Genomic DNA, 8925 nt, shown 5'->3' on the forward strand with positions numbered 1-8925 from the left:
CCCTTCACGGGACACGTGGCCGGCGTTCTCCCGGCCACCGTTCGAGGGGCCCCGAGTTTCAGGGCCCGGAGTGTTGGGGAGGGGCGGTGGCGCACCCGCTTCCTCCGAATTCCTTCGGTGCAAAGCCAGGCGGCGCCGAGGGCGGCGGAAATGCCGCGAGCAAAGCTCGAGTCTGCTTCGTAAGAGTTGGGGACCAGCGAAGACGGGGACCCCCGCAAGCTTCCGGTCCCTTTTTATCCTCAGCTTCTTTTGGCGGGACAGGCGTGTCTGTCTGTCGGTCTGTCTTTGGTGAAGTGTCCCTGCGTCCCTGCCTTCCCTTTCCGACTCAACTACTGGCGAGCTGGGGAGTCGAGCGCTCTCCCGGGAGCGATGCTCACACACGTGCGCACTCGCGCGCACAGACGCTCGCCCGTGTCCCTTCGCGCCGCTGCGCCGCGCAGCTCGTTGGCTGCGGCGGTTTAAACGCCTCTCGAGCTCCCGGCCTTGACTTTCCCCGGTCTCTTGACCCGAAAGGCAATCAATACCTGTTAGGTGTGCGGGGCCGCTCGCTGGCCTCCACCCTCCCCGCGCACACACGATACACCGCGTTAGCGATTCCCTTTCTCGCACTTTCGTGAAGGGGCGAGATGTGAAACCGGAAAAAATTCCTCTTTCCTCGAGGATTCCCTATCTGGGCTTCAAATGGGTATTTTCTCCCATTGTAGTAAAAGGGGAAAAAAAGTTTGCTTAGATATAGGGGAGGGGAAAGTACGTAGACGTGAACTGCACCACCGGCGTCTCTCCACAGCTTCCTAATTCGGTTCCCTCTCCACCAGCTGAAACCGAGCAATTATGCCAACAAGGAATCCATTCCTTTTGAGCCCTTCAAAAAGGGCCAGTTTGGAGACGGGCAATAAACCTGCGCTGCCTGAATCCACCCCTCTGCCCTCCTCCCTCCATCATGGCTCCCCCCAAACCCCCCCGGACCCTGCAGTGTAGACTTTGACTTTAAAGAGTCCCCGAGGGAGCAGGTTTGAAAGCCCAGCTCCGGGTTCCTGGGGCAGCGTTTGACAGGTCAGCCCCTCGCTTGCCTCCTTCCCCTCTCCCCCCACTCCGGTCCCCCTCTTCCACCCACCCCCGACCCTCGTGTGGGACTCAGACACCGATCCTGGGGCGAAGACGTGGCTGACAGTTAAATTGCAATGTAGGTCGAGGGGGGAAAAGGGACCGTGTCTCTTTAACGGGCCCTGCAGACAAAGCGTCTCCCCTCGGAGCAAGCGGAGTCGGGCGCAGCCGCGCGCAGACCTGTCAGCGCGTCTCCCGCGCTTGGGAGAGAGTTTGCAAAGTCATAATTATATCTCTTAACCTGTCTTGCTCTCTGCAGAAGAAGGTCCCATTATATTGAAATGAGATTATTAGCCATCAAATACTTTCTTTCTCGGGAGTTTTTTTTTTTTCCTTTTTTTTAAATTCAAATACCTTAACGACTTGGCAATTGCATTTTGATCAGATTTAGTTGGCGCCCCAGCTCGGCGCGGGAGCCGGGGCGGGAAGGCAGATGGTTGGGGAGGGAAGAGGGGATGCCAAAAGAGTTTGCAAAGAGAAGCAACCCCTCTTTTATCCTGCTCTTAGGGCTCGTCCACCGGGTGGGGACCTCTAGGCCTGGGGAGGAGGTGTGAGATAAGGGAAGTTGCGGCGAGATGGGGGGTACGCCTTCCAACCCTTCCTGACTGTGAGCTCAAGCCACTTCTCAGGAAATGAAGGTGAATTTCAGGCGGGGCGGATGTGGACCGTGCAGCGGGGACCAGGATACGGAAGTTTGAGGGCTGCGGGAATAGGGGAGGGTCTGGGGCAGCAGGTAAGCTCTGAGGCTGGAGCTGGCAGTCGCGGGGCTTAGCAGTTTCCGCTCCAGGTTGGCTCAAGTCTCCCGCCAGGTTCCTGGTGGATGGAATTTCAGTACGTAATAAATGGAGTTTTGCTCTACGCCGAAGGTCTGTCTGGTTTTACCGAAGGTTGTGAGCCCCTTGAGGGTGAAGTCCATCTCGTTTCCAGACCCTGGAACCTCTCTCCCTACTGCCAGAACAGCGCCACCCCCAACCCCTCGCCCACCCCTTATCCTCTCCCCGGACTCGGGGGAGGCTGTGAGGTGGAAGATTTTCCAGGCTCTAATTGTAAAGCCCCTCACTTTGACTTCCCCTGGTGGGAGGAGCGGCCAGGCTTGTGTTTTCCTTGGCTTCAGCCCAGACTCAAGGAAAATAGAGGGAGCAAGACAGCTCACCAGTCCCACCTCCCCGCACACACTCCCACCCTCACGCTTCACATACAATCCTAGTGAGTCTAATTGTGCATTTAGTTCTGCCCCATCACCTGATGGATCTCTCTTCAGGTACTCCAGAAGCCAAATGGGGATCCAGAGTCCAGAAACGTGGCTTCCAGGCCAGGCTAGACCCGTATCACCTTGCTCCAGTCAACCCTAGTTTCTGAGTCTGTTTCTCCCTGTGCCTAATGAAAGCCTTCGCCTGGAGATCTGTATGATCCTTGTCATCTCTGACATTATTTTCCTATAAAAAAGGTTCTTAGTACAGGTGTGGTCATCTGGAAGATTCCAGGGAGACCACACCACCCCTCTCCTCCCATCTCTTCAGAAAAGCAGTCTGAAGGGGGGAGGGGGGATCACTTATGGCTTTAAAAGCTTCCACATACCAAAACTCTGGGGAACTGGCAGTGTCTACTGAAGCTGAAGCCTGCACACCTATGACCCAGCAGTTCCATGGGGAGGCGTGGCCCCAGCAGCAATGCAAACCACATGCACCAAAGGACGTGCACAAAAATGTTCACAGCAGGACTCTTCACAATAGCCCCAGACTGGCAGCTACCAGAGGTCCTCCAACAGTAGGATGGACAGACAAAGTGTGGTGTCATCACACAACCGAATATACTACATAGAGAAAGAATGGACTGTTGCTATGTGCAACGTGGATGATTCTCACAATGTTGGACAAAAGAAACCAGACACGAAAGAGTACATGCTCCATGATTCCTCTTATTAAAAGTACAAAAACAGGTAAAAGGGATCTATGCTCGTAGAAGGCGACATGAGGGTCAATTCCAGAGAGGATGACTGGGAGGGAGTATGAGGGAAGCTTCTGGGCTGAAGGGAACCTTCTGATTCTTGATTTCGTGACACAAGTGTGTTCAGTTTGTGAAAATTCATTGAGGTGTGCACTTATGTTAAATGCATTTTGTAGATGTATATTATATTTAAGCCTCAAATTGGAAATTTCTTCTCCCCCATCCTCAATCTCATCCACACGCTCACACATTCTAATGCCCCAAACTCCATATTGGCAGGAAATCAATGAAATTGTCTTTGGCCCTCCTGCCCTGTGCTTGGCGCTGTGGAGCATCCACAAATGGATTTTAGTTCCTGCCCTCAAAGAGTTTGCAATCTAGTTTAGGAGGCGATAAACATATAGGAAGCAATTGAGAAAACATCCGATGAGCTAGAGTGAGTGGTTCATGATTGTATGAGCCACACAGCGTGGATGTGAATCCCAGATCCACCCCTTATCAGTTGTGTGACCCTGGACAAGTGTCTCCACCTCTCAGGACCCCAGTATCTGAAACGTGGAGAGGACCGTACATGAATGGCTGTTGTGAGGGTTACATCAGATGGTCTGTGTAACCGCATGTGATAAGTGCTCCATAAACGTGAGACACTCTTCTCGCCGTCTGTGGGGCAGCTTGGGCTGCTCAGAGTTCAGAGAAGAGGGAGGTGAGTGTGGGTTAGGGAGGCAGGAAAGGCCTGCTGAGGGAGGGACGATTCGAGCTGGGAGAGGTTGATGAAAAGGGGCTTTAGAAAGATCATCTGGGGCAGTGGCTCTCAAACAGGAGCAATTTTGCCCTCGAGAGGACATTTGGCAATGTCTGGAGACATTTTTGGTTATCACAATTCAGGATGGGGGGTGTTGCTACCGGCATAACAGAGATCAGAGATGCTGCTAAATACCCGACAGTGCACAGGGCAGTCCCCACAACAGAGAATTATCCGGCCCAAAATGTCAGTGGTGCAAAGCTTGAGGAACCTTGATCTGGAGGATAGAGAGAATTTGGTGGCAAAAGAAGGCATTCCAGGAGGGAGAAGGGTGTGTTCTGGAAGTCCTGATGCGAACTGAGGGTGGGCGGCATTGGGGAGTGCCCAGGGATGTCCCTGTGCTGGTCTTCATCCCTGAGGCTGCAAGTTCCTCATTCACGTCCCTGATTTCAGAACTTGCTGAGGGTTCAGGAGGCTCATCCCGGACCTGGTTTCTTTGCTGCTCTCAGGAGAGATTTGGATAAAGCAGAGCAGAGTCTCAGGAGATTTGCAAGTCCACGAAGATCACTTCTGCGTTGGACCTGCAAGTGGAGGAAACCCCTGAGGTCTCTGGGGCTCAGAAAAGGACTTGTCCACCATCATGCAGCAGCGGGAAAGGCTGAGGTTCCACCCTGGAGCTCTGTTCTTGACGTCCAGCAAGTTAGGGGGGAAGGGACCGCAGATATTGACTAATCTAGAAGGGGGAAATACGGCACTTTTTAAAAGTCAAAAGGAAAGTTGACACTGAACCTGGAAGTGCCCAAGAGAACAATGTGATTCTCTAGGGGCAAGTTTAGTTCTGGGCCCCAAAACCATGTTTCATAGCTATAGGATTCCAGAAAAGATAAAATTGACATTGATTAGGCAAAAGATTTCTTTCCTGAAGCAATTTCTAGATGCCAGGCACTATTCCAAACACTAAGCATACAGCCTTGAACAAAAGGCCAAGCAGATCCTAGTGGAGCATCCACCCGGGGGTGGGGGGAGGATGGTAAATAAAACAGTATATAATGTGACGCCAGCATTCGATTGAGCACCTGCTGTGGGTTGGGTGTTCTTCATAAGTATTCTCAATTTCATGAGAAACTTTAAGGTAGAAATTCCTTCCTCCGATTTAAGATGGAGAAACTGAGGCTCAAAGAAGGTAAGTGACTTCCCCACAGTAGAATGACTAATAAGTGGAAGATTCAGGATTTGAACGTAGGTGGCCGATTCATGATAAAAACGCTTTAGTAAACTTAGAGGGAACTTCCTTCATCTGATAAAGACTATCTACAAACAAAGAAAACCCTATGGCAATCATAGTATTTAATAACAAAACAGGGAAAGTTTCCTCGTTTAGATCAGGACAAGATAGGGACGTCCACTGGCAACATTCTATTCAACATCATGTTCGGTGTCCTGGCCAAGACGATGAGACAATAAGTAAAAGCCCTAAGGAATGGCAAGGGGAAAGTCTAAATATTATTATTTTTAGATGATGTGATGTTGTACATAGAAAATCCAAAAGAATCTACCAACTCCTAGAATTAATATATGTATTTAGTCAAGTCACTGAGGACAAGTGATATGCTCTGATAAATTATATTTCTCTATACCAGCAAGAAAAGATAGAATATAAAATTATAAAAAGCAATACAATAAGTCGGTAATAGCTATGGGGTATGGGGTTTCTTTTTGAGGATGAAATGTTCTAAAGTCGGTTGTGATGATGGTTACACATATCTGTGAATATACTAAAAACCACTGAATTTTACACTTTAAATGGGTGAATTGTATAGTATGTGAATTATGTCTCAATAAAGCTGTTTTTTTAAAAAAAGATAAAGGGTAGACATTGTGGAGCCTCCCCTTCCTACACTACCCATCCCTTAGAAAAATTCCTTCTACAAAGTACAATTTACAACAGCAGCAAACACCATCCAATGCCTAGGAAAAGATCTAATGAAAAACATGCGTGACTTCAACGCTGAAACTACAAAATGTTATTGAGAGAATTTAAAGACCTAAATAAACGGAGAGCTATCCCATGTCCACAGATGGGAAGCCCTCGTATCGTAGTGATGTTACTTTTCACCAAATCAATCTATAGATTCAACACAATTCCAATCAAAATCCCATCACGTTTGTTTGTGGAAATTGAACTCGGGGGATCTGAATTCATAGCCCACTGGAACTGGACGCTGTAAAAAAAAATCCAAGAGTCCCAGTGTCCCCCATGCACAGGGTTATAGGTAGTCATAACCAAAAGGCCACCAAGCCCTTCAATCATAAAATTAGGACCCTGGAAAACTCAATTGGGAGTATAAGGAGAAGACAAAATATATTTTCAATTAAAACAGACGCTTAGCACGCTTTTAGTAGACAGAAGAGAAAGACCATCATTGACTAAATATATTTTTATTTAAACAAGGATGTTAGAGAGGACTGGGGATTGCCACCCTCCACAAGTGGTATCATTGGGAATATGGCTCGCTGCCTGAGGAAATGGCTCTCTCCCAGTGGGACAGAGGTGTGAAGGGATTCCTCTGGCAAGGTCTTGGTGAGTGGGTCAAGAAATCCTTGAGGCCACATGCCCATGGGCGCCGACTTGCATAGCGGCATGGCATTGCAGGAAGCTCTTGACCTGCACCAAGATAGCAGCTGGGACTGCACCTTGGGCTTTGGAAAGCTCTGGGAGAGTTGAGATTTGAAGTCAATGGCCGGAGACAGCTGCTTCCTCCCTGATGACAAGCTGGGGAGCACCCGAGACACTGAGCGGGAGACTGGAGGGGGCCGGGGGTGCATCACTGCCTTTGTCCTCAGGCTGCACCCACAGAGACAGAGCTGGGAGACGTGGGACTCCGAGAGGGAGAGCTTGTTGCCCGATGCGTGGGAGGGTAGAGCCCTCAGACTCCCCCCTGCCTCCCATCTTGATGCCTTGGGATGCCAGGTTTTCCTAAACAGGGAGGAAATTCAGATTCATGGAAAAGAGACTCAGAAGAAGAGGCTAAAGAGATGCCAGGACAACACAAATACTCACTCTGCCTCTTTCCAAAGAGAGTTCTCTCCCCCCGGGAATGAGGGCTTCAAGACAGATTCTACAACAGGCTGTCTCTTCATTTGCTCTAAAAAGAAGAGAGAGAGAAACTGAGAGCTAGGGATCAGGGAGCTGATGGCTACGAATATCCGAGAGGCAGAAGAGTTTTCAGGAAAGGGAGAGGAGGATGAAGGACAAACAGAAGCAGTCTGATTACTTCAGGCTGGAGGATTAGAACATCCCGAAAATTCTCTCTCTCAACACACCTCTAGTAGGAGAATCAGACGCACTCTCTTATAGAGTCAGGGCGGGGAAGTGAAATGTGAGAGAGGGGAAGAGAGGGCAGATGTAGTTGGAGAGAGGGAGGAATTCTCTTTGCCCACCTCTCGCAGTGTCTTTTTGAGTCGACTTAGTACATATCACTGAAGGCCCCTGTTCCTACTGTGATGTCACACATGAGTTGCAGCTGGTAAGCCCCAAAGACTCCTGTGCTGGGTCATTGGGCTGTGGACTCCAGGTTATCCCTGGAGCCTAGAAGGTCCTGCCTCTTCCCCTGGTGGTACACCAGTTCCAAAAACACTTCAGACTCTTTCTTTGCACCCATTAGCATGTGCCCAGCACTGTGGTTCTTGACAAAAACAACATGGCACTCTTCCTGTTCTCATGGAGCTTGTGGAGTCGGGGAGAAGCACACACAGGATGCCGTGTGAATACCACCAGGGTGCACCCACATAGGCTGGATTGAGCACATTGACACCAAGAGCTAATAAGGTCCATCTCTTCGGGCTGGGGAGTCCACATAGCTTCCTACTGGAGGAGAAAGGGTCGAGCTGCGCTTAAGAATGGATAAGACTCGGGTGGAGGAACCAGGCAAAGGTTAGTGGGACAAATGCAAAGCAGGATTAGAGCCAAGAGACCAGCTTGGCTGGGAATCAGATAAGAGGATCGGAAAAGCAATGTGAAACCCTAGTGGGGAGGGTCTTTGGTGCCAAGGTGAGGATTTGGGGCTTACTGAGGATAATGAAAGCCCTTGGGAGATGTGATGAGCAAGAGAACTCTATCAGCCGGGGCCCCCCACAGGACACAGGCGGCACCCTCAAGTTTGGGGAATTGAAAGAAAGTTTGGTGAAGGGTGTATTCATTTTCTAGGGTTTCTGTAACAAATTACCACAATCTGATGGCTTAAAACAACAGAAATTTACTTCTCTCCCTGTTTAGAAAGCCAGAAGTCAGAAATGAAGGTGGCAGCAGGCTCTAAGAGAAAACTGTGCTGTGTGACTGCCAGCAATCCTTGGCTTGTAGCTGCAGCCCTCCAACCTCTGCCTCCTCCATCATATGGCCTTCTTCCCTGTGTGTCTACACATGGCCTTCCTATAAGGACACCAGTCACTGGAGTTAGGGCCCACCCCAAATCAGTATGACCTCATCTTAACCAATTACCCCTGCAAAGACCCTCTTTCCAAATAAGGTCACTGTCTGAGATTCTGAGTGGACATGAATTTGGGGGTGGGGAGGGGGGGACACATCATTCAACCCAGCATGAAGGGACTATTATTTACACAGGCGTGGACAGTGTAGGGAAACCCCAAGGGATTGTGCAGTGTCCAGGGCTGTAAAAGCAGAGAGCTGTAGCCACTTCTTAAAGGCAAGGGGAAGCAGCAACTAAAAGAACCAGGAGAGTCAGCTAGAGAGGACCATTTTGAGAAGGGCTCTGACCTTTGGGGGAGCCCCAATCAACCCTGTGGGGGATGAGCCAGGCAGAAGTGCTCTGTCCTCACTCTCTTGCCTCCCTCAGACCTGCAGTCAGGCTTCCCATGCAACAGGACGCCAGAGGGCACAGAGGCCCCTGACGCAGCCCACACAGATCATCCTCCCAAGGTGGCCAGAAAGGGCTCCAGAGGGGCAAACTGAAGATTGCCAGTATGCAGCGCAATGCCAGCAAGGGGCTGATAGTTGGCCAGACACACGAAGAGGAGTCAGATGAAGACCCTGCAAATGGTCCAGTTCTGGACAGAGACTGTGGGGTGACAGCTTCTCCTCAGCATTCACATCTGCTGCTCTTCAGACATCAGTT

General features: G+C 50.1%; 1 long non-coding RNA gene across 2 annotated transcripts; it reads right to left on the reverse strand.

Annotated features, from left to right (window-relative positions):
- Nucleotides 1-6216: 6216 nt before the first annotated feature.
- LOC103555485 (uncharacterized) lies at nucleotides 6217-7248 on the reverse strand. Of its 2 annotated transcripts, none has more exons than XR_546013.2 (3): nucleotides 7118-7248; nucleotides 6855-6939; nucleotides 6217-6770 (listed from the first exon to the last, which is right to left on the reverse strand). It is a non-coding gene; the product is annotated as an uncharacterized lncRNA (long non-coding RNA). The 2 variants fall into 2 exon arrangements; XR_011529744.1 differs by having other exon boundaries at nucleotides 7069-7241.
- Nucleotides 7249-8925: the final 1677 nt, after the last annotated feature.

This window comes from Equus przewalskii, chromosome 19 (genome assembly GCF_037783145.1).
Source record: "Equus przewalskii isolate Varuska chromosome 19, EquPr2, whole genome shotgun sequence".
NCBI lineage: Eukaryota > Metazoa > Chordata > Mammalia > Perissodactyla > Equidae > Equus > Equus przewalskii.